The sequence below is a fragment of the Grampus griseus genome (assembly GCF_964374135.1).
Source record: "Grampus griseus genome assembly, chromosome: 7".
Taxonomy (NCBI): Eukaryota; Metazoa; Chordata; class Mammalia; order Artiodactyla; family Delphinidae; genus Grampus; species Grampus griseus.
Genome location: NC_139001.1, coordinates 102,020,828 through 102,046,350, shown reverse-complemented (window position 1 = coordinate 102,046,350; position 25,523 = coordinate 102,020,828). Strand labels below are relative to the sequence as shown.

The following is a 25,523-nucleotide window of genomic DNA, read 5'->3' as shown; positions in this document are numbered from 1 at the left end:
CGGGAGAGGGGCCTTGTGTGATGCGTCTTCAGAGTCCCCAGGCCCTCTCTTGGTCCTTTTCCGCCAGCCCACAGCATTCCCTCTCACAGCACATGGTGATAGGCTGACAATGCTACTAAAAAATAATGTTATGGTCTCCCCTGTTCTCACAATAAATATGTAAAAACATTAGGGGAGATTCAGTGTCTGGTCTGCCGCCTCTTTGACAGCGTGGGGACCACGACGGGTTCTCCGCGTCAGCCTTACGTCAGTTCCTCAAAAGTGCCGGGCTCACACCTGCTCTGCCTCTGCCTGGACCGCCCTCCCTCCCAGATCGTGGGCAAGGGCTTTCCCAGACCCCCCCGCTGCTCATACAGACCCCTCAGCGTCAGCCTGCAGCCCTGACCACACACTGCCCTCTCCCCTGCGCTGTCTCAATGGCACCCGTCCCTGTTGGACTCTCACGTAGTCTTTTGCGACGTGTGTTGCCTGCCCTCCCCTCTGGTGTGTAAGAGCAGCAAACGCAGGCACCTCGCCTGTATCGTTCCCCGCCGTCTCCTCAGCATCTGGCTGGAGTGGATGAGCAGGAAATTCTGGCTGGATAAAACAGCTTCTCCAAACTGCAGCTCTGCGTCCCCGCATTAGCAAAGTTTAGATTGGACCTTTCATGTATTTTATGCTTAGCTTGAGAACAAGGAGGCAATTTCATTCAGCAGCTTTGGAGGATCCCAGAGTCTTTGTTACACTCTAACCTCGATGGCTGGGATGAGAAAGGTGTGAGAGGTTTCAGGCCTTTCAAAGGAATTATGTTTTACAGAAGTATTTTCTCCCCATGTAGATGGGGGGAAGGGGGAAGAAAGGAAGCACATTACTGTCAGTGATCAGCTTATGAGTCTGTTTTGGCTCAAAGTAAACCCTGCGTAAAGGTAACTTGTCTGGTTGAAACGACTGAGCCACGTGCAACCAAGAAGTGGGAAGCAGCCCCGGGATACAGCATTCTGGATACAGAAGTATGAACAGTACAACCCCGTGGAGGGTAGTCAGACAATTTCTATCAAAAGTGCAAATGCACAGATCTTTCGGGCCAGCCACGCTACTTCTAAGGATTTTTCCTATAGACAGGGATTTTCACTGCAGCATTATTTGCAATAGTAAAAAGTTGGAAACTACACCAACACAGGGCAATGGTTAAATAAATTGTGGCAAATCCATACAATGGGATATTAAGCCACTCTGTATGTACTGCCATGGAATGTTCCCTAAGATGCATGGTTAAGTGGGGAAAAAGAGGCTCTTCGCTTAGTAGTGTTTGTTTCTAAAAAAAAAAGAAAAAAAAGAAAAAAAAATGGAAGGGGATGGAGAAAAATGCCTGTGGCTGTGCATGTCCGTACGTGCGTGTGTACAGATAGAGCGCCTCTGAAGGGATCCACGGGAACCTGACCGCCTTGGGTGCCTCCGGGAAGAGGGCTGGGGGGGACTTTTCACTCTGTACCTTTTGTACCTTTTGAATTTTGTACCATCTACATGTATTATCTATTCAAAAAATAAAGTTTTTAAATTTTAACTGTGTTTACTATTCTAAAAAATAGAAACAGGACATCAGATTCTTGTTCAGTAAATCTGCTTTCTTTAGGAATTGAAAGTCCTTGAGCCCAAAGTAGTTAATCTCCTTTTCTTGGGTCTTGGGGGGAAATAGCGAAGCAAAGAGGGCGCCCTCCTCTTCTGGAGGAACAGCTCCAGGGAGACAAAGCCGTGAGAGTGGCTCTGCTCTGATTACGTGAGTGGGTTTGGGTGGCAGTGAGGGGGACGCGGTCGGGGCTCGACCTGGGGACAGACCAGGGCTGCTGTATGGCTGCCTCCGTCTCACGAGGATCACAGCACAACCCGTGTTCCTCTGGCTTTTGGGCTTTAAAAGATGGAGATGGGACTTCTGAGTCATGGTCCAAGGGGAGCTGTGCCTGTCCTATGTGGAAACCTGATGTGGGTGATCCCTTTCCTGACCAGCAGAACCACTTTTGTCCAGCTCTGCGTGGCAGTGTGTCCAGCCCCAGGAGAGGAATCGTGACAGCTGTCCTAAAACAGTCATGAGAAGTCTGTTTCTGTTTGCCAAGAATTGGTTTACAGACATGCACGTAATTGGGTGTCTAACCCAGTTATGGCCAGTACGGAGGAGACCTTCCTGCTGCTGATCGGCACGAGACGCAGAGAAGAGCTTCTGTTCCGGCAGCTGGCTGGGGAAGAGCAGGGTGTTGGAGCAGCCTTCGCCATTTCCAGACCGTCACAAAGGACATCCGGCACCCTGAGCGAAAGGCTGGGAAGAGCCTGGCTCCCCAAAGGCACGACGAGCTTCCGAACCAATGTGGGGACCACTTGCCTCCTTATTTCTTATTACATGAGAAAAATAAATCTCTGTTCACTCATTCATTCAACCAACAAATATTTGCGCTTCTGCTCTGGGTCAGGCCCTGGGAATAGACCCAAGCGGGCAAAGGAACCGGTTTTCCTAGAGGTACACTTCTGAGGGGAAAGTGTACCAACAGGTAACACGTACACTATCGCGTTTTGCCTCAGTGTGCTGACTAAGCAAAGTGTCTGGTGTTTTATAATGTGTAGGCAGGGGATACGACTTTTCATTCTTTACTGAAAACCACCTCAGTTTATATTCTGGAAATTTTACCAGACAGCCAGGTAATTTGCTGCCTGTCATAGATGCCACATTTTATCCGTCTGATCAGTGATTCTCGGCGTTCAGAGCCTCCTGGTTTCATCCAAGCTTGCAGTAGACCTCATGGGAGCATCCTGCTTTACAGAGTATCTCCTGTGCCTTATTGCCTTTCTTTCACTTTTTAGTCACCCTGATTTTCTTTGAATTCTATAAACTGCAGACTGTTTTACATGCTTTCATTTGATTACAAGCCAGGTACTGGTTTCATGGTTTAAAAGCTACGGGTACTGTCTCTTTGCACAATTTTAATCTTGCTCTCTCTTAAAGATAATATTTAGGTGTTGTCACATTAATTCCAGTAAGAGAGAAAATATGTTGTGCATTTTTCTAGATCTGTGTGCTTTTGTGTTTTAGAGGTTTGAATCACTAGTGGTTTTATTATGAAAATCCTATTTAGAAAAATAAAACCAGACTGTTCTTTAATTGTCGGCCCCTTCTTTAGGATATCTGTGTTCTTAGCATTAAATAAATATTAATAAACAAAACCTCACTACTAGTGGAGGAATGAATCACATAGATAGATACCGTGTGAAGAGAATTCCAGGCAGAGGGAGTAGCAACTGTCAAGCTGTAGGTACGAGCATATGCCCAGCAGGTGAGTGAGGGACAGGAAGGCGTCCTGTGTGGGAAACCACTGGAGGGTTTTGAGAAGATTTCAGCAGAGACCCCTCTGGCGGCTGTGCTGACTACAGACTGCAGGGGTGGGGGGGCAGGGCAAGGACAGAAGTGGGGAGTCCGGCTAAGCAGTGACTGATACTCCAGGTGAAACATGCCTGGAAGGGGTTTTATGAGACAGTGCTTACCCTTTCCACACTACACGCTGATGTTTTTCCTGTCTTACGTAACTTTTGAACAACGCTAAACATTGAATGATTGGATTCCATTCTTCACTCCCCAGAGCGGACGCGTTTGTCATGGCACCCTGGCAGCTGGAATGTGCTTCCCCACCCTTGACTTTGGGCTCGGTCTGGTCTGTGGGTTATTAGCCTTGAGAGGAGCAAAGGTTTGAGAATGTGCTGTGTGCTGGGCTTGTCCCCTTGCACGTCTCTCTGGAAAAGAACTTGCCCTGCTGGCCCGAGAAGGTTCAGAGACACATGGAGCAGACGGAGACCAACCCACAGCTTGAAGCTGAGCCCAGAAGAGCCCAGCCTGGATCAGTGAAATCCCAGCAACTCACAGACACCTTAGCAGGGAGTGAAGGCCTGTTGCTCTGCGCCACCCAGAGTCTGTAGTGATTGTGTACAGACACTGAGAACACAGCTGTCTGAGACGATCACCCACTGATTTCATGACAAGTTGTGACCTGGAGTTTAAAAGACACTTCTCTATATCATCCAGCTTCAGTGTGGAGGGAGAAGGTCAGGCGCCAGAAGAGAGGGCTTCTGGGGCTGGTACCCACACGTGGAAGAGATGCTCACAGAGGACAGCAGTCGTGAGCAGAATCCAGATTTCCTTCAGGCTCGCCTGAAGAAACATGGATAAAGGGGAGAAAAATGATAAAGGGGAGAAAAGTGATAAAGGGGAGAAAAGTAGCACGCTTTATGCAGGACTAAATTTACAAAATAAAACTGTCAGGTTAGCCACACCCACCCTGCAGGCCTGGAACTTTATGGAATTGGATTTGGACATGAAGACCCTTTAGTGATAACTTAATCAGCAAATAAATTCTAGCAAGGAAGAGATTAATTCCTCTTACAGCCTCCCAACCCTCTCTCCCTCATGTCCTACAGGCAGAGAGATCTGAGGCAGAACAGAGACATTAGGCTTAAGGGAGTTCCTGCAATGTTTATTGTAAATCTGTCAGTTTGTCTATAGATTTCTATTTCTGATACTCTGTATTGAAAAGAATTACAAGTCCATCCTTCCGTAAGGTTAGTCACCAACGGATGTGTCTCAGAAACTGAGCATTTTGTAATTATAGTGAGTAGTCAGGGAAGGCCTCACTAACTGAAGAAAAAGTTCAACTCTGAAAGGTCCGACAGAAATTGTCACCAAGTTAGCCGGCACACAACTTCCCTTCAAGAAGAACTCGACAGAAATGATTCCTTCTGCCTGGGACGCTTCCATGATGATCCTGCATTAACTCAAAGCCCGGGCCAAGTGAACACAGTGAGGAAGCATCCTATGCAATAGTGAGAGTAAACCAGAAACTTGCATTCCCCTTCCCACCCCCCAACCATACCTAGACTCTTCCTCTAAGACTCCTGCCTGGAATCCAACCAGAAAGAGGCAAGTGGAGCCACTACACCAGGTATGGGTCCCGTGCTGCGAAATGCAAGCCAACATTGAAACGTGGAGTCCAGTCAGATTGCTGTTGTGTTCCCTTCACTTTCCCATGTTTGGATTCAGGCAGACTTGAGTCCAGGTACTGTTCTACCATGTGCTGTGTGACCACAGGCAAGCTTCTCACACTCTTGGAACATGATTAAATGAGGACAGTGCCTACCTTGTAGGAGAGATGTAGGATTCAACGAGTATTTGTATATGAAACCGAGTATAGCAGCTACACATGGTGGGTGCTCAAGAAAGAGTACTGTTAAATGTATTCCTGATTGTGTGTTTTATGAGGGGAGGGATGATGGGGGGAAGACCATTAACACCACCTAGTGTCTTTCAACCAAGAGGGGAAAATCCTCACTAGCCCCAAGCTTGAGCTATATATAGCCCTTAAAACCCACCAGTGACGATGTTTGAGGACGCCATTTGATCAGTAATGATGTGCCCACCTGTTCCACTGCATCCAGGTTGTCAGTCATCTCCTGCTTCTTTCTTCCCCGTCTCAGTTCACAGAAGATTTGAGGTAGCTTGTAGGAAATACACAGAATATGATGGTAAAGTATAAATAAGACATAAAACGCTAGAATAGGGAGAACTTAAATAAGAATTGGGATTATAGACTGGCTAGGAACGTCAAACACAAGTAGGTTACCCCTTCCTATATAGATTCCAAAGTTAAGCCATAAGTTTGGTTCTGCCTCCTGAACAGAATAAAAACAGAAACATGGTCAATTAAAAGTTCCCATTATCATAAGAAAACATGCCTTCACAAAGAGTGTAATCAGATGACTTCAACTACAGCTTTATGTGAAAGGCATTGATTAAGTTTCATAAGACTATTTCTTGAAGCACCTTCAATGAAAGAGAAGAACATATTTCCAAAATGCGACTCCAAGAAGGCTGTCCTAGGGGCCATGCCAAGCACCGTGTGATGTCCCGTCCTCTAGCAACAAAGGAATGGTTGGACCACGTACTCTTCCCAGACTGCCTGCAGAATCTCTCCTCTCAGCAGGGCTGAGCAAGTTTGGGACTTCAGATGGCTTGAGGTTATACGGGTCCTCAATAGCAAAGCACAGAAAGCTCAGGAAATAAAGGTTGTTTCTAACTCATGTGATGATAAAATCTGATCTGACCCAGTGTGAGGTTATTTTTAGTTCTTTTCTCACAGTGTAAATATTCATGCATTTTACTGCAGAAGTACCCATGTGTTTGATTAGAGGCTGCTGGCTCAGACCAGCTGGGGGTATTAATTAATCTATGGATTACACACCATATTGCATTTCTAAAACTTAGAAAAAGATTCTATCTGTCCCAAAGATTTTGGAAAAGGCCCAGTGGACCTATATTCTGATAAGCTCCAAAGTACAGATAACTCTATAGTGTAAGTTGAAAGATGGTCTGCATACCTCAGACATCAAGTGAGTCAATGGTGGGGTGAACTGTTTCGTGTAAATTAAAACACCTAATCAATGGGCAGCCAGCCACCTCCAAAGTCAGGTAGACTCTGGCCAAGATGACTTATTCCAGGCACCCCCCTCATCAAGGCCCTTGGATTCCTCCATATGTGGCCACATTTAATCTTTTCAGGAAGGCCAAGATTCACTATGGCAGTTTTGGGGGGAGAGGGTGGTGGTGGTGTTTGTGTTTTAGTTTCACAACAGACATTTTCCCCATCTCAGTGACATACACGTGAGTGTATGTACATATGAACATGTATCCGTGTGTGTGACCAATCACATGTGAATGATTCTGAACCCAGAAATGAATGCTTCAAAAGTACTTTATTACGTATACAAGTCAGAATGGTGAAGTAATGGAAACATTTCTCACAGCTGCTCTCCCTTGTACAGAGCAGAGGAGAGGCCTCACCAGGGGTTTCCAAAGCTGGCCGCACAGTGGAATCACCCAGGGAGCTTTAAAAAGCACTACTGCCGGGCTTCCCTGGTGGCGCAGTGGTTGGGAGTCCGCCTGCCGATGCAGGGGACACGGGTTCGTGCCCTGGTCCGGGAAGATCCCACATGCCGCGGAGCGGCTGGGCCTGTGAGCCATGGCAGCTGAGCCTGCGCGTCCGGAGCCTGTGCTCTGCAGCGGGAGAGTCCACAACAGTGAGAGGCCCGCGTACCAAAAAAAAAAAAAAAAAGCACTACTGCCTGGATCTTAACCCCCAGAAATGCCAATTTAATTGCTCTAAAGAGCAGCCTAAGCGTCCAGCAGTGTCTCTCACTGATTAAAAAAAGATCATCTAGAGAATTTAATAAAATATAAATTACCAGACCTCTTTACAAGTCTGATTCAGTAGATATGGGTTGAACTGGACAATTTTTTTAGAAAACAAAAGTTCAGATGATCCTTATCACCCAAACTGGGATACACTGCCTTGGAATTTGGGAAAGATACGTTGAATTGGGTGGATAAGGGTGAGGGGAGGGCTGTTTCACAAAGAAGACAGCCTCCTGAGTGGGCCACAAAACAGGCCACTGGGGCCCTGTGCTGAGGAATATGGTAATTAGATAAAGGAAGGGCAAATCAGCTTTGACTCTTGTATGAATTCTAGGCAATTTGCAGTAACTGCCTGATGTGCTGTCTGCAAAGGATTCTGAGGCCAAGTTCCTCCTCAGTGGGGAGATGTGCCGAGATCAATTAGCAATGTCTGCCACATACACGGCAAGAGGACATTGCTGCACACTTGCCACCCATTTGCTTTGGCACTGCTGCTCCTATAGTCCAGGCCCAAGTGGTATGGTTCCCAAACGTCATTAATACTCAGCTGTGGGGAAGGCTTCCACCCAGGTCTCCAGTGAAGGGGAGAAATCCCAGTTCCCTCCTCACAACCCTACCTGCACGTCTCTCCAAGCCCTGGGTTTATCTCTGCTTGGTGAAAAGTTTCCTGAAGGCATTGTTGTAGTTCTTTTTCAATGCCGTGTAAATCAGGGGATTGAAGAAAGAGTTGGAGTAGCCAAGCCACAGGAATATGCTTTTCCAGATGGGGGGCAGGCTGCAGGCACAGAGGGGGCTGATGAGCTCCGTCAGGAAGAAGGGTATCCAGCACAGCACAAACACGCTGATGAGAACGCCCACCATCACAGCCGCCCGCTTCACGTTATGCTCCAGCCACGAGGCTCTGTTATTCTGAAAGGCCACCGCAGGGCAACGTGCCGTGAACACCATCTCAGCCTCGTGAGGGGCCTCCTTCACCTGGGAACAAAGGAAAAGTGGAATTCAAAAATAAAACATATCATTGGATGGTACAGCGACATGAGGCCACTCCAACCTTGGCCGAGCCCTCCCCTCCAGCCTCATTCAAGAGGCATTGATCCCATACTCCATCAGTAAATATTAGGCAAAAAAGTCCTTGAAACCATAGATTAAAATAAATTCTGAAGGCTCTTCAGAGAGTGAGAGTGGTGGTCCCTACAATGTCAAATAATATGATCTAAAAAGCGGGGGACGGGGAGACAGTGAAGAGCAGGCGCCTTGGTGTCACATCCAGGCTTGAGCCCCCGCCCCGCTGGCCGAGGCATTCCACGACCTGTTAAGCTGGGCGACCAAGTCCCCATGGTCGAGAACTGGGAGCACGTTGGGTGCACAGCACTCACCATTCAATACTCATGGAACCTCCATACTGTCCTCCATAGTGGCTGTATCAATTTACATTCCCACCAACAGTGCAGGAGGCTTCCCTCTTCTCCACACCCTCTCCAGGATTTACTGTTTGTAGATTTTTTGATGATGGCCATTCTGGCTGGTGTGAGATGATATCTCATTGTAGTTTTGATTTGCATTTCTCTAATGATTAATGATGTTGAGCATCCTTTCATGTGTTTGTTGGGAATCTGTATATTTTCTTTGGAGAAATGTCTACTTAGGTCTTCTGCCCATTTTTGGATTGGGCTGTTTGTTTTTTTGATATTGAGCTGCATGAGCTGCTTGTAAATTTTGGAGATTAATCCTTTGTCAGTTGCTCCATTTGCAAATATTTTCTCCCATTCTGAGGGTTGTCTTTTGGTCTTGTTTATGGTTTCCTTTGCTGTGCAGAAGCTTTGAAGTTTCATTAGGTCCCATTTGTTTATGTTTGTTTTTATTTCCATTTCTCTAGGAGGTGGATCAAAAAGGATCTTGCTGTGATTTATGTCATAGAGTGTTCTGCCTATGTTTTCCTCTAAGAGTTTGATAGTGTCTGGCCTTACATGTAGGTCTTTAATCCATTTTGAGTTTATTTTTGTGTATGGTGTTAGGGAGTGTTCTAATTTCATACTTTTACATGTAGCTGTCCCATTTTCCCAGCACCACTTATTGAAGAGGCTGTCTTTTCTCCACTGTATATTCTTGCCTCCTTTATCAAAGATAAGGTGACCGTAAATTGATACAGCCACTATGGAGAACACTATGGAGGTTCCTTAAAAAACTAAAAATAGAACTACCATACGACCCAGCCATCCCACTACTGGGCATATATACCCTGAGAAAACCATAATTCAAAAAGTGTCGGGCTTCCCTGGTGGTGCAGTGGTTGAGAGTCCACCTGCCAATGCAGGGGACGCAGGTTCGTGCCCCGGTCCGGGAAGATCCCACATGCCGCGGAGTGGCTGGACCTGTGAGCCCTGGCTGCTGAGCCTGCGCGTCCGGAGCCTGTGCTCCGCAACGGGAGAGGCCACAACAGTGAGAGGCCCGCGTACCACAAATAAAAAAAAAGGGGGGGGCATGTACCAAAATATTCATTGCAGCTCTATTTACAGTAGCCAGGACATGGAAGCAACCTAAGTTTCCATCAACAGATGAATGGATAAAGAAGATGTGGCACATATATACAATGGAATATTACTCAGCCATAAAAAGAAACGAAATTGAGTTATTTGTAGTGAGGTGGATGGACCTAGAGCCTGTCATACAGAGTGAAGTAAGTCAGAAAGAGAAAAACAAATACCATATACTAACACATATATATGGAATCTAAGAAAAAAAATAAAAAAGGTCATGAAGAACCTAAGGGCAAGACAGGAATAAAGACACAGACCAACTAGAGAATAGACTTGTGGATATGGGGAGGGGGAAGGGTAAGCTGGGACAAAGTGAGAGAGTGGCATGGACATATGTACACTACCAAATGTAAAATCGATAGCTAGTGGGAAGCAGCCGCATAGCACAGGGAGATCAGCTCAGTGCTTTGTGACCTCCTAGAGGGGTGGGATAGGGAGGGAGGGAGACGCAAGAGGGAAGATATATGGGAACATATGTATATGTATAGCTGATTCACTTTGTTATAAATCAGAAACTAACACACCATTGTAAAGCAGTTATATTCCAATAAAGATGTTAAAAAAAAAAATACTCATGGAGGCAGGCGGGGCTGGGACTAGGGCCCCAAAGAAAACAAACCCAGGCCTGCCCCTCACAACGTTCCCAGGAGAGGCAGCCTGTAAACATCAGTACTGCAAGAAATTATACACTCCTGTGCTAAAGGGATTCACTTTAAATTGAGAGCTGATTTTGTGCTCAATTGCATGTACTCCACCTTCACCAGAATCACATATATACTGACCTTCCCCCCTGCCTCTTTGGAGCGATTTCTCAGAGCTATCTGAAATGCTGTCTCCCGGGCTATAGTCCTCATTTTGCCCCAAATAAAACTTAAGTCACAACTCCTACGTTGTGCTTTTTTTTTTCAGTCAGCACCCCTCTAAACTCAATCACGTCTCCCCGTGATTTGGTACCATGTTCCCCTCCTTTGTAGCAATGTGTGTGATCATGGGTGTTATATGTGGCACTCCTCTAGTCCAAGCTGAACAACGGCAGGCCTGGGTCTTCCTTTACAGCACCTGCCTGGCAACACCACCTGGCACCTGACAGGTGCCCAGGAAACAGCTGCTAAGTTGACATTTCAACAGCATGGTCTGCACCTGCAGTTCTCTTCCTTCCCGGAATGCTGCCAGTCATGATGCTGGAGAAAACTCAGAGGCAAGGGGCTCCCAGGCAAGGATTGCATCTAGTTTCCCCCCCAGACACAACTGGAAGCAGGCATCAGGAGAGCCACCCAACCACGGGGCACTTCAGTGTCCACAGAAGGAAGAGCCCTGTCTCCTCTCGCCTGGGGCAGGACAGTGGGAGCCAAGAAGGCGACCACGTGGTCTGACCTGGCAAACCTCACCCTCAGCTCTACCTTCAAATTCTTGGTCTCTGCTCCTTCCCCCCACCCTCATCTCTATTTATTCAGAAAACCACTAGGTCAGCCTGAAACAGATCATGGCAATATGGACAAAGTTGAGTCCTTTCTTTTGTTAGTGTAAACCCAGCATCCTCCCGCTGCCACTTGGAGAGAGAGAAGGAAAAGGTCTCTCGTGGTGACCAACCAGCACTTCCCTCCTCTCCATCCCTCTGCCCCTCACAAAGGCCTGTCTTGGCAAACACACACCCTCTGGGGGCCAGTGGGCACCCCCTCTTTAATGAGCCGTCCCAAGGTTTCTGGTCCCCCCAAGACAGATGGGAGCTGCAGGTCACCTCTCCCCTTTAGAAGAGATAACACTGACCAATTCCCTCATAGTAGACCACCACCATCCACCAAAGGAAGCCTGGGGGATAAAATGTGTCACCTGAAATCACCCCGTGAATCACACCAGTCCATTTTCCGGAGGGAAAAATAGTATCAGAGCACAAGAGGAAGTGGCAGGTGATGTTTGTCTTTCTCCCACTCAGCTCATCAATGGGCACTTTCCCAGCCATTCCTCTGGGGACCTCAATGACCTCCCAGGCACTTAAGTTCCTCCCTGGGTTAATGCAATTCCAAATCCTTGTTATGCTACAGAAGTAAAGACATGGGGTCAGTTCAGTTCAAAGGGATCCTGGGGGAAGAGAAACAGAAAAGGCAGTAGAAAGAAAAGGCAGTCCCCCTGGTTTGCTAGGAGACTGACAAGGTTGGCTTTTTTCACTTGAAATGTAATATCCAATAGTAAACCAAAAGACACTAAGAACAACTCCAGAAAAGCTGCTGTAAAACAGAGACTAAACACTTGTAACGAATGACTTTAATTCATCCTCACACCAGTCCTTCAAGGGATTATCTCCATTTCACACAGAATCTATCTTAGGATCTATCTAAGAACCTATCTTAGGATCACATTTGCGCTTGGGATGCTTTCAGAATGGACATCTACGGCTTCCTAGGAAATGTCTAGGGGCTCTGGCACCCAGCTCTGGGGCCATCCCTGAGCGTCTCTTGGTTGGGTGTCTCCTCAGCCTCTTGGCCCTGACTTTCCTCTGCACAGCTGTGGGAAAACTGACCATTCAGGTTTAAGAAGCCTCTGACGCTGGCTTAGAATCCACTAATCTGAAGGCAAAAATACGGACTGTTGAAGGCACACAGCCAGTAGCACCTGCCACTTTTTGGTCCTGCTGTAAAAGGACAGGTGCTCTGAACACACAGAAGTTTGGAGACATCAAATGTCATGGCCAAGGCCACACGAGCAGGGCAAAGCAGAACAAAGGTGCCTGCCCAGTCTGTTTGGTTCCAGGCCTGTGTGGTTTCTTTCTTCCAGGGAAGGGAAGGGAAGGGGAAGGGGGCATGACCTAAAAGATGCATTCACCTAAACATCTCCATAGAGTCTGAGGCTTTTCCACCTAAAATTAATTAAGGACCAAATCAGCCAGACAATATATTCTCAGAGATTTATTAATCACCTACTGTGGATATAGGGACTACATACTGGAATTCCCCATCAAGTCCCAATTTCAAATATTCTGTCCCACTATTCCCGTAAGCACTCTGATATCAGGGCATGGATTCTGAATCGTCATTCTGAATATTGTGTCACGATCAACACTCCAGGAGGGCAGGGACCACGTGGGTCCTGTCCACTGAAATGTCCCCAGCACCTTGTAATATATGGCCTATATTAAAATCTCAATAAACACTTACTGAATAAATAGATATTTGGGGGATAAAACTCTAAGTCTCTTGCATTTCTGCACATTTTGCTAGCAAAACACTGACAGCCCTTGTTTTGGACTAGCTTGTCAAGGATGTTTGAAGAGCAAACAGCCTTGGAAGATAGAGATAGTGTCTCCCAGTAGAAAAGAAGGCAGGTTTACTTGCAACCCATCATAAAAGATTCATGTTTCCTAAGAGCAAAGGGCAAGTTTACTTATTGGCCAACCCTGGCCAATACAGACTTGAGTTCCCTAATCTGGGAGTTTCTCTACTATTTGTGATGCCAATCCAGTGGGCCACTCCATGTGACTCCCATGGAACTTTGAAGGAACGGGGAACGGATGCACACATGAAGCTTGTGCTGCCTGTGTACCGTGAGTAATAAAGGTCTTTGACTCTGATCCGGGAGTCTCCTGCCTTCTGCCAGCGTCCAGTAAACTAGGGTAGGCCGACTTGTTTGCTTGCAAACAGGCTAAAATCTCAGACCTTCACAGTTCCTGAGAGTCGTTTAGTATTTGCCATGTGGTCCCACACACCAACTTACTCAGTTATAACAGCAGCCAGCAAAGAAGGAATGAGGAAACCAAGGCTCAGAGCAAGTTAGTGATTAGACAGGATTCCAATCGGAGCCCCCATTTCCACATCTCCAACCATGAAGAAACTTATCTCTATGGTGGGCTTCCTGGAGGATGACAGTGAGCCAGTAGTACATGGCAGGACCTCAGAAATGCCAGCTTCATGTCCCCTTGTCCCTTCCCCCCCCCAATTAAGAAAAGAAAAATTCCAGCTGCCACAGAAAGTACCCACAAACATATGTAAACCTCTAATGTTGTCAGATGAACAACCTAATAAGAACTAGAAAAGGAAAGCAGAAAGAAGGAAGGTTACTAATCACTTCTGGGACCAGCCTGTTTGCCTTGTGACGCACGGTCAGGCACCCAGTAGAGTGAGGCTCTTCACAAGGCTGGTGTGAGGAGACACACTAACCCTAGTGACTAATCAAGCCCTGCAACATCTGAGAGAGGGCAGAGGGCAGAGGGCACTGAGACGTTTCCGATTTTGGTTGAAGGCAATCTGGATTGTAACTGGAATCCCCCATTTCTAACCAGAGCTCGGAGGGTCAGGAGTTGGGATATCCAGAGCTCCATTCTCTCTGCCCAAGGTGTACTGAGATAACCAAGCTCCAAGCTGCATTTGTAAAGGCATCTTGAAGAGATAACTAACCAAAATAGCCCCTCAAAGTAAACAGGAGCTGTCTACCTTGTCTGACAAACTAGACCAGGAAATCTTCTCAGCTGCTTCTCTTGTGCAAAAGAAGCCAGAAAATAAATTAAGGACATTTTCTTGTAAAAAAATAAAAGCAGAGCACTGCTGGGCTTGAAAAATATTAATTTTCCCTTGAGGGTAATTATATACACCATAGAGTACAGTTTTGCTAAAATTTTGGGTATGATGATAACATAAAGTACAATTACTATTATTCTTATATTTGGAAAACATGGATTTGGCGGGGCTGTTAGTCACCCTGGAATGGCTAAGGCACCACTGGAGTTAATGATGAGAAGGGGGAATTGTAATCAAGTGTGTTAATTAAAGTTACACGACATTTGTTTTTGCTCTTATATCATCTGATCTAGTGACCCCCCTTTATGGGTGGAGGCCAATGGAAGGTCATCTGTTGAGGCAAGAGCTCTTACCCTGAGGTGACTAGACTCCCAGGCCAGAGAGTCTCTGCACAGAAGGTGTACAGTGTAATGGAGAGAGGGGAGATTTTGCCTTTTGCACACGCATTGTCCAGCCTCAGTGTTCTGACCTGCCCTCTTAGGGGGCCATGGCTCCCCTGACCACCACGGCCCTGCCTCAGAGAGTTCCAGTTCCTGCTGCACTGTGGGTTCCATCCCTTGGGAGAGCCAGTAGGAGGAAAGGCTGAGCATCACTCTCCAGAGATGGGCTTCAGGGAGTGCCCTAGACACGCTGGGCAAGCAAGTGTCTACATGCCTTTCTGGACAGCAAGTCCAAAGGTTTGTTCGGTCTTCAGCGAATTCTGTGACTTACCAAAGGGTTAATGACCAAGGAGTTTTGACGTCATTCTTCCACTGAGAAGCTCAATCTTCTCCAAGAACTACATGGATTTAAAGGTCATTGGTGAAAACACATGATCCCTGCACCATGCTCATCTACATCCCCCTTCGTTTCCCCTGCCCTTTCCACTCTTCCCCAGCAGTCCAATCAGAGAAAAGAGAAATGGAAGCAGATGTAAAGAGCCAGAATGAGCATAATGATGTAAGAGAACAAGGGAGAAGTTTATAGAGAGGGGAAAGCCAGGGATATTTCTAAAAGTATAGAGAAAACGCTCCTTCATCCACCTAAGTAGTTCTGGAAACTCTCAGTGCCAATCTTAAAAGAATCAAACCATAAGCCAGATGTATTGTTACCACTGATACAACTTGATTAATGCAATTTACTTTTCTAAAGTTAAAATAACCTTGCAGTCTGGCATGGGAATGTGTTTCAGTCCTATTTCTTTTAGTAGTTGGAATCAGAACAAGGGTGATGATTTTCCACCATCCTCTTCCCATATCTGAGCTCTGACTGAACCCAGGTCCCACACGTGGTTCTGTACACAAGCCCACCAGCCGCTGGTCTTTGGAGAGGAACAGATGACAACTAAACATTGGAAAAGTGGCAAAAACGTCGAGGGCTCTGTACAGATTTCAGGTCACTTAGGGCTTATATACTGTATGCTTGCAACACAAATCTACTAATGTGGAGAACTGGGTTGGAGAGCCAAATATTTTGTAATATAACATTATCTAAAATTCAGATCCAAGTCATCGTAAATGCTATAGCTCAATACTACAAATTTATTTTGACCTTTACAGGTTCCAAAGTGCTTTCACGTACACTATCAGTCTTTTGGGATCGCTGCCCCCTGGACAGACTTCTAGAAAAGCACCTATAAGAATTTATTATTAATTCTGTAATTGTGGCTTACTAAAATTAATCCCCTGAGATCAGAGACCACTTCTATGAAACCTCAAAGGCTACTACATTGTCTGATGCATAGGTCACTACAAGTCAGTCAAGTAACCTTGAACCATCTGCGTGTCCTTTTGAAGGGGTTTTAAAATATGTCCACGGGTTCATTGACATGTTTCCCAAAGGTGGAGCCTAATCCCCCCTCCCTTGAGTATGGACTGGGGTTAGTGACTCACTTCTAAGGAATAGAATATAAGGGAAGTGATGGAATATAACTTCTGAGACCAGATCATAAGAGGCACTGACTGCAGTTGCCTCCTTGCTTCACTGTCTCAGACTAGGGGAAGCCAGCAGCCGTGTTGTGATGACACTCAAGCAGCCTTGTAGAGACGTCCTGCTAACAGACATGCAAACAAGCCACAGTTACAACCACAAGAGACCTTGTGCCAGAACCGCCCAGCTAAGCCATTCCCAATGCCTGCCCCATGGAAACTGTGAGTTCATACGTTTTTGTTGTCTTAAGACGCTAAGCTTTGTACTAATTGTTAAGAAATAAATAACAAACCCACCTATAATGGTAAGAGGTATAAAATAATAGTTTATTACTTACAATTTATAAGAAGAATTTCAAAAATAATAATGAAGACAGTACAGCAGCTATCATTTAGGGTTTACTATTTTAGTTACTCCATATACACTATTATCTCATCTATTCTTCACAAGAATTTTAAGAGGCAGATGGCAATATTTCCAGTTTACCTACAGATGGAAATGCAGATGGAGATGAACTCACCTAGCTGAAGTGCTAATAAGTGGCACAAAAAGAATTGAAATCCAGGCCTCCCTGCTTCTAAACCCCATGCTCTTAACCACTGTACACCCTGTCTCCCAACACATGTTTATTGATTGAGTGAATGAGTGAAGGGTATCAACCAGGGCCACGTTATAACCTTCACGAGCCCGAGGCATCCTTGCCTCTGTGGGTCCTTCCTCCATTAAAAAAATATTAAAAATTATATTTTATGACCATATTACTATAAAGACTAATATAATCGAGGCTGGGCTCATGATTACATATTCCTTAACAATTATATTCATTTTTTCCTCTAAAAGAAATTAAAATTAAACTATTTCCACGGGCCCCTATAAGTATGGTGGCTCTCGGTGGTGTCCTCACTGTACCTAATGAAAAAATGGCCCCAGTATCAACTTGTGCACAGATATCAGATAATTAAAAAGAACAAAATGTTTGATGTCACATTTTAAAAGCCAACCAAATCACCTCTATTGGCTTTGCTTCTTTCTTCCTCTAAGCAGTAAAAGGCACAGGGCAGAAGGAAAGTCATAACCCATGGGAGGTGCATGGTGAGGGCAGAATATACGCTATGTGTCACGCTCAGTCTATGAGGCTGAAAAAAAGGATGCAGGTGGGAATGAATCCCGTCTCCCAAGAGAAGCTGGCAGTACCTCTGGGCTCAACTGTGTTCAGCTCTCCTGGAAAGGTGTTCACGGGCATAGTTTTGAGATCCTGCTCGCTGTGCATGAAAAATGTCGCCTGCCATATCAGTAAACAGAGGACCTTGTGGCCCTCGAGCCATCAGCCACTGAACTGTGAACCCTGAGGGGATTCAGGACAAAGAAAAGCAGGATACAGGCCCCAGATAGCTAAGGTGCAAATCAAAGGGCTGATTTCAATGAGCCCAGACTCTTGCATCTTCCCATACATAGACAAGCGCTAAATGCATTAACTTAAGATATCTGGGGCTTCCCTGGTGGCCCAGTGGTTAGGAATCGCCTGCCAAGGCAGGGGACATGGGTTCGAGCCCTGGTCTGGGAAGATCCCACATGCCGCGGAGCAGCTAGGCCAGTGCGCCACAGCTGCTGGACCTGTGCTCTAGAGCCCGCGAGCCACAACTACTGAGCCCGTGTGCCACAACTGCTGAAGCCCACACGCCTAGAGCCTGTACTCCGCAACGAGAGAAGCCACCGCGATGAGAAGCCCATGCACCGCGGCAAAGGGTGGCCCCCACTCGTCGCAACTGGAGAAGGCCTGTGCGCAGCAACGAGGATCCAACATGGCCAAAGATGGATAAATAAATTTATAAAAAAACAAAAACAAACTTAAGATATCAGGTTTCCTTTAATTAACAGTAATCTTTTGAAGTTCCAACTACCTGGTTTTTCTATATATCCTGGCTGCTTCCTTACCTCTTTGGAGCCGTCCCTCAGAGTGACCTGAGAGGTTGTCTTCGGGCTTAAGTCCTCAGAAAGTCCACTGAATAAAACATAATTCTCATCTTTTAGGTTGTGCTTTTGTTTTCAGTTGACATCCCCATGACCCACCTTGACTGGGATATGACTGCCTGTCTCCCATGAAGGTCTAGATGCTTGTGAGATGTTTGTGACAATGCCCAGAAGTTAAGTTCCTGGAGAGAGCATGGCATACTGGAAAAGGGGTGAAAAAGAACAGTGACTTTTAGATCTGGGACAAACTTCAGCTTTTCCACCCCATAACCGTGTGGTCGTGGATGAACTCACTTTATGGCACTTGAGTTTGACCATCTGTAAAATGAGAGCTGTGTGGCGAAGACGGTTAGTGTTCACCAAATAGCCATAGGCTCCCCAAGTTTTCACAGTGTCTGGTCAATGGACTGTGACCCGAAGGGGCACTTCAGCGCAAGGCAGGTAAAAGTTGCTGTATCTCCAGGTCTTGCTTCCCCTTCCACAGAAACCTTGGAAGCCACGTGTTCAGGACAGCATAGCTCAAGGATGACAAGGGGCCTGGATCCATGAGTTACCAGCTGGAGGAGAGCTGAGCAGGAAGAGGGCCGCCAGACCCACACTGAACTTTGAGTGAGAGTGAGATAAACCGTTAGTCTGGGGCTTCTATGTTACGCAGCGTATCTTAGCTTATCCTGACGAACAGAGACTGTAATGCCAATTTGTCTGGACGCTGAGGATTAAATAAGAGGATGTAGGTAAAGTGGTACAGTGCCTGAAAGAGGGAACTCAGTCAGCATTTCTTTCCTTCTCTACTTTAAAAAATTGAGGCACTGCTGCAGATCCCTTTCTGATACTATTTTAGTGTTGGGACCTAGTCACAGAATCCTGAAAAAAGATGAAGGGTGTGCACAGCCTCATGACCAGAGGTCTTCTGCCTTCCTAAGTACTTCCATCACCCACAGAAAGCAGTAAAGACACTTTGCAGGACCTAAATGCAACTTGACTCATTTCCCCGGAGGTCAGACAAAAGCAGGTGGGGGAACGCATGGAGAGAGTACTCCCGGCACATTATTTTAAATTTCTGTCTGGGTGTCCTGTGGTCACCAAGCTTGCAAATGCTGACTCAGCAACATTACCCAGGAGTTTGAGTGACAGCTTGCTGGAGCCTAAAGAAGCAAGGTGTTCTCGAACCCCATCTCATCTGTAGATGTATCTCAGCATCACATGAGTCAGGACTCTTAGCCTGACTTAGACCAATGCTGTGTCCTAGAGCAGAGACTTGCAGCACAAGGTGCAGAAGTGGCTCGCCCCAGCAGGTGGCGCCAGCAGGTGGCTAAATCAGTGCACCACGCTGCCCCGCCTGCTAGAGCTCTTTCTCCCTGCCAGTGGCCTCCCCATTGGCCAGGCTCCCGACCAGGCACATCTGCTTTGTATCACCTGCCTGAATGGGTTCCGTCAAAAATGAACACTCAACTCAGGCTTGGCAAGCCTTTCTAGCATCCGTTTCACCATGATTTCTCTGGGTGCGCACTGGATTGATGTAGCCAGTAAAAGTCAGCCCTACCTCAGCCAGCAGAGAGAAAAGCGATGATCACCCCAGGATTTCCGAGGGACCTTTCAAAGGACATCATTAATTCTGAATAAAGCTCTCCCCTACCAACACTTTCCACTTGACATTCCTATTTTATCCTACAAAACTCCTCTGCCATTTAATGAAGGGCGTGCGGGTTGGCGAGACGCCTGCTTTTAAAAGTACACACGTTTGAATAACCTAAGTATCGGAGTTAACTTTCAAAAGTAAAACAAAACTAACAACAGAAGAACTTACCCCGTCTCTTTCCTTCCCCCCTCATGCCCCCTTTCCCTGGTCCATATATTGTATTAGGAAAGGGGCAATAAGTCCTGTTACTCTCTAGGACTGAGAGCCTGAAACCCCCATTCACTCAAAAGGAGAGTTTGGGGCTTCCAGGGTGAGGCGGGAACTGTCATCTGTTAGGGTCTGGCCGAAAGGCAGAAAGCCCCGACTCTAAATACAATGGAGAGAAGTTCTGCCAAATGCAGGTTCCTCCACCTCATTCATTTCCAGGCTTATGTGCGGGCCCATTGTAGATTGCCAGGCAACGCGCTGTGGATCTCCTTGCTCCAGCCAGCTCTGCCCCCCATTCCCCGTTTGCCAGGCACTGTGCTAGGTGCTTCGCATGCTTCATCTCAAGTAAACCAACAGCCCTATGCAGTAGGAATTCACTTATTTAAAGTTGAGGAAACAAAACCCACAGAGATTAAGCAACTGCCCCAACGTCCCCAGTTGGGATTTCAACCCACGGTTCTACCTCGTTCCAAAGTCACTAAAAGATAGCACTGGGGTTGGGACAGTGAAAGCAAAGTGACACTTGGATTCATTTTTATCCTCACTTCCCCCTTGGTAGGGAGCTGGCCGATAGGGTTGGGGAATCGTCTCTGGACAGCAGGGTGTGGACGAGGGCGCAGTGGAGACATTAAATAAGGGGCGCATGGTCACAGGAATTCGCTCATCTGCAGGACGTATTCCCAGCCCCCTGCAGTCGCGCTTGGTCTAGCCGGGACTAGGAAGTTGGCGGCTAAAGACTCGCACGGACACAATAGCTCCTGGGGAAAAGCAACAGAGGGCGCAGCGAAATCAGACGTGCCCTCACCGCTACCGAGCAACGCTGCCCATGTCGCCCCCTTCCCCTTCTCCCGCGCGCACCAGCCACGCAGGTGGCGAACCCTTCGCCTGCGCGCCAGGCGCAGGTGATGAGCCCCTCGGTGTGCGCTGCAGGAGAGCAGATGGCAAACTCCCCGGCCGCTCGGGCTGCGCTGGTGGCCAATCTTTTCGCGCGTGCGCCAAGTGTGCAAACTTCCACCGCCAGCTCTCCCTTTCGCCACGCTTCCTCCTCCCGCAGCGACCCGCTTCCCCAAATCCCCATTGCTCAACCCGCGCCTCACCTGCACGGTGGCGGGCTACGGCAGCAAAGCCCTGCGGCGGCGACCGAAGCGAAGCTTGGCCGCCTTGTATATCTTCCAGTAGACAGACAGCACCACGCCAAGAGGCAGGTAAAAGGCGCCACAGGTGGAGAAGACGGCGTAGGAGGTTTCCTGGCTCGCTTAGCAGCGCTGGAGCCGAGCGTCGTTCGCCACGCCCCAGCCGAAGAGCAGCGGCGCGAGGGCGATGAGCGCGGAGAGGGCCCAGGTGAGCGCGATCATGAGCACCGAGGCTCGGCGGCGGGTGCGCGGCGTGTACGGCAGGTGGCGCGTGATGGTCCAGTATCGGGCCAGGGTGATGGCCGCCACGTTCCAGATGCTGGCGGTGCAGCGCAGCACGTCGAAGGAGGTCCACACGTGGCACAAGCTCCGGCCCAGCCGCCACCGTCGCCCGGTCGACAGCTCGCTCGCCAGACTCAGGGGCGTGATGCACCAGCGCTGCCACGAGCACGTCCGACACGGCCGTCGAGGCCACCAAGTTATGCGGCACACGGTGGAGGGCGCGGACGCGCAGGATGGTGACGAAGACCAGGAGGTTCCACAGGAAAGTGGCCGCGAACGGCAGCACCAGCTGCGTCACCACCAGCCCCGTGAAGACAGAGAAGGGCAGCTCTCGACCAGGCAGGGCGGTGCCGCCTGGGGTCAACTGGACGACCCCGCCGGGGCTTGGGCTGCTGCTCTAGGCTTCGGGTCCCAGGCGAAGGGCGACCCCGGTGGAGGCCACCGAGAGGTTAGCTGCTTCCATGGCGCGGGGCGTGCGGGATCCTGGCTCCTCGGCGGGGACGCACGCGCCCCTGGCGCTCAGCGTGGACAGGGAGGGTGCGAGCGTCGGAGGGGGGCCCTGTGTGCCCGGGGACGGCAGAGAGGGGTCCAGGTCGTCCTACCATGGTCCCTCATTGTGCCGCAGCCCTCCTTTGGCGCCTCTGCTTGGAGCCCTCGTGGACCTCTTTTCCAGTGGAGGAAAAAAAAAAAAAAAAAAAGAGTGGGACCCCTCAGGAGTCCAGCTCCGCCGGGCGCGCCAGTCCTTCCCGCCTCTCCTCGCCTTCCCGGGGGCAACGGGCTGTCGTAGGGCTGGGAATCTGAGAGCACGCGGTGTCCGTGCGCAGGGCGGCCTTGGAGAGTGGACCCCACCACGAGCCGGCGGCCCCTGGAGCAGAGCTGCACCCGGGGTGCGCGGGGGCGGGTGGTCCGGAGAGCCCGCCGACTGGAGCCGGGCCTTCAGACTGTCCCGCCGAGTCTCCCCGCCCCCGCCGCGCGGAGAGAACCCCAACGCGGGAGTCCGCGGAGAAGGTTCACAATCGCCTAGGAATCCCGTGGCCGCCACCTTCGCGGATCCCTGGGAACAGCCTGGGGCACAGTTTGACATCCGGAAACAGAGGCACCGGACAGAGAGATTCTGGTTTCCTGGATCCCCATCCTAGGTGAACTAGGAGACTCAGGTGTTGGGTATGTCAAACAGGGAGCTCTTCAACCCGGCACCATCCTGCCTGCCGCTTCACTCGCCACACCTCTGCCGGGCGAGGCTTCCTGCTGCCGTGAGAAGTTCCCTCTCTGGCTCTGTGCAGAAAGAACGCAGCTTCTAGGCAGTTTGGCAGAGGCTCTGACACGGGAGGGTTCGCCACCTCCTCGCCATGCCATCCCTAACCCGTCCCATCACATCCCTACCCGCATTCCCACCCCGCCCTCCCTTTGCGGCTGCGGAAGTTCCTGACCCTAGTGTATGTCTTCCAGTCTTCACATCCAGGGTGGAGATCGGGTTATATTTTGTTGACCCCTGGGCAAAGGTAGAAACCAGTGAGAAGTGAAATTCCCCTAACCTGCCGCCCAGCCCCCATTTTCAGTCTCTTACACTTTAAAAAACAGTTCAATCAAAATGAAATCAGCCTAAAGCCGCAATACTTCTGTTCCTGGGAGTAGACTAGAACCTAAAGAACACAGAGCCCAGACTGCCCCTTCTCTTGTCAGGGCAGCTCGACTGACGGTCATTCACTGGCTTCTTACCAACACCCTGGGAACAGCCTCAGGCTGAGCGGGCCGCCCAGAAGAGGCTCTTTCTGGAAAGGTTCCCTAGGCTGCAGTGGAGGGAAGTGTTTCTTCCCTGGTCCTCTGAGCATCCCACCCCTGGCATCTGGGGCAATCTTTGGGGATCTGGACCCTGCAGGAGGGACACAAAGAATGTCCTCCTTACTCTCCCTTCATCATCCACTCACAGAGCGAGGACTTTTGCCTTCTGCATCCTGTGTGGAACTGGTCTTGCTTACACACACAGACACGCTCCTGGGGCATAAAGAGCAACAGGCAGAGGAGTCAAGATAAAAATACTTGGACTTGCAGGCGTAAGTGTCAAGTGGTTGACAAAAAAATCTCAGAAATGATGTGCTGTTCAGGGATCACAGAGATGCGGGGAGCTGTGGTCGGAGAAGCCCTTAGGCTTACTGAACTGTCAGGAAGGCATTTAGATGTTGGATGAGATGAATGGAGGGTGGGACCTGGCCAGAGTGTGGGTAGCTGGGGCAAAGCCACCAGGAGATGAACATGCAGAGTGCAAATGCCAAGCAGCAGGGTTTGCACTTGATCGTGGAAAAAGCTGGATTTGGGATGAAAATTGACATGACAAAGACCATCCTTTAGAAGGAAATGGTGACTAGCAACTGAAATAGTTTCACAAGAATTTTCTCCCTATTTTATTGGGCAAACGAGAGCAAAGAATATCAAAAATGTAAAAGCATTCATCTTGCCCCAGTCGGATGCAGGACATGCTTTTTTTTCCCGTCTTTGCTTCTATCCACATACACTTTTCATGCCTAAAGTCAATTTTTTGTTTTCCAGATTTCTCTTAACATTTTTCGTGTTGCTATATACTCTCTTCATAGTTACACTTTTTTATATTGTTCCATGTATTAGGTGAGAGACGTTGAGCAACTTAAGCTTTCGGAGACTCAGTTTTCTCATTTTAGAAATAAGGATAATTAACACCTGTCAGGAGATTATTGTAAAAGTATGGTTTAATAGTTGACTAAGTGTTCAATAAATGATGACAATTGCCACTATTTTTTTTTTGCTGTACGCGGGCCTCTCACTGTTGTGGCCTCTCCCGTTGCAGAGCACAGGCTCCAGACGCGCAGGCTCAGCGGCCATGGCTCACGGGCCCAGCCGCTCCGTGGCATGTGGGATCCTCCCGGACCGGGGCGCGAACCCGTGTCCCCTGCATCGGCAGGCGGACTCTCAACCACTGTGCCACCAGGGAAGCCCAATTGCCACTATTTTTAACTTCTAATTCAAAGCTTAGATTCCATTCTCTTGTGACATTTGATGCAGATCGAGTTATTACAGTTTCACTCTCTCCAATATTTGTAACTACAAAATACATTCACACATTTTATTTCACTTGATCTTACCCGCAAGCTTTTTAGGCATTTTTCCTATTTGCAGATGGAGAAACAGCGAGAGGTTTGTCGCCTGGTGACTGATGCGGGGGGCTTAGCTCTTCCAACCCCCATACCCCATTTGTCCATGACACCAAGTGGCCCTCCATTCACTGGACTGGGGCTTCGGTCTGATGGGTTTCATTGACTTCTTCTGTATAAATCGTTTCATGCAAAAAGTCTGTTTGTCATTTTAGAAAATTATATTGTCTCCATTACAAGTCATTTTGGGCTTTTCTACTCTCATCTCAGACCACTCTCCCCTGCTCACCACACCCCAGCTGCCCGGCCTTCCGTTCCTTGAAGCACATCCCATTCTCTGGGCTTTGGGGTGTGCCTGGGATGCTCTTCCCTCAGGTAGGCGTGTGGCTTATTCACTTCCTTCTGGTGTCTGGTCCAGTGTCACCATCTCAGGCCTTCCCTGACCATCGTATCTATCGTCCATCGCTCTGTCTAAAGACGGCTCTATCCCACTTCTCCGCTTTGTCTTCACAACAGTTCACAGAGTGCCATCATGTTATTGAATTCCTTTTGGATACCTGCCTCCCCGACTATATAAGCTCTTCTCAGGCAGGAAGTTTATTCACCGCTGTATCCTTAACCTCTACAGTTGACCCTCGAGCGATGCCGAGGATTAGGGGTGCTGCGCTGTGGAAAATCTACCTATAACTTTATGGTCAGCCCCTCCTATCTGTGATTCCGCATCCGCTGATTCAACCAACTGCGGATCACGCGGTACTGTAGTAGGTATTTATAGAAGAAAAGAATCCGTGTATAAGTGGACCTGCACGGTTCAAGTGTCAACAGTATTTCAGTGCAAGGCATATAGAAGGTGACAATAAATTTGAATGGATATGTTGAATGAGTGAATGAGTCACTATTGGGAGAGGTGATCCGGGAGCCCTGAGCCCCCCTGCACATTCATGTAGGGCAGGCCAAGGTTACAAGGCCCTGGCTCCTCATTATCTAGGCCATCTCTCAGAGTTGTGTGTGC

At 48.3% G+C, this 25,523-nt stretch overlaps 1 pseudogene across 1 annotated transcript; it reads right to left on the bottom strand.

Annotated features, from left to right (window-relative positions):
• Positions 1–7,843: 7,843 nt before the first annotated feature.
• LOC309824823 (5-hydroxytryptamine receptor 5B-like) lies at positions 7,844–21,849 on the bottom strand (annotated as a pseudogene). The gene is made up of 2 exons: positions 21,069–21,849; positions 7,844–8,176 (listed from the first exon to the last, which is right to left on the bottom strand). The product of its transcript is annotated as a 5-hydroxytryptamine receptor 5B-like (transcript).
• Between the last annotated feature and the right edge of the window lie 3,674 nt (positions 21,850–25,523).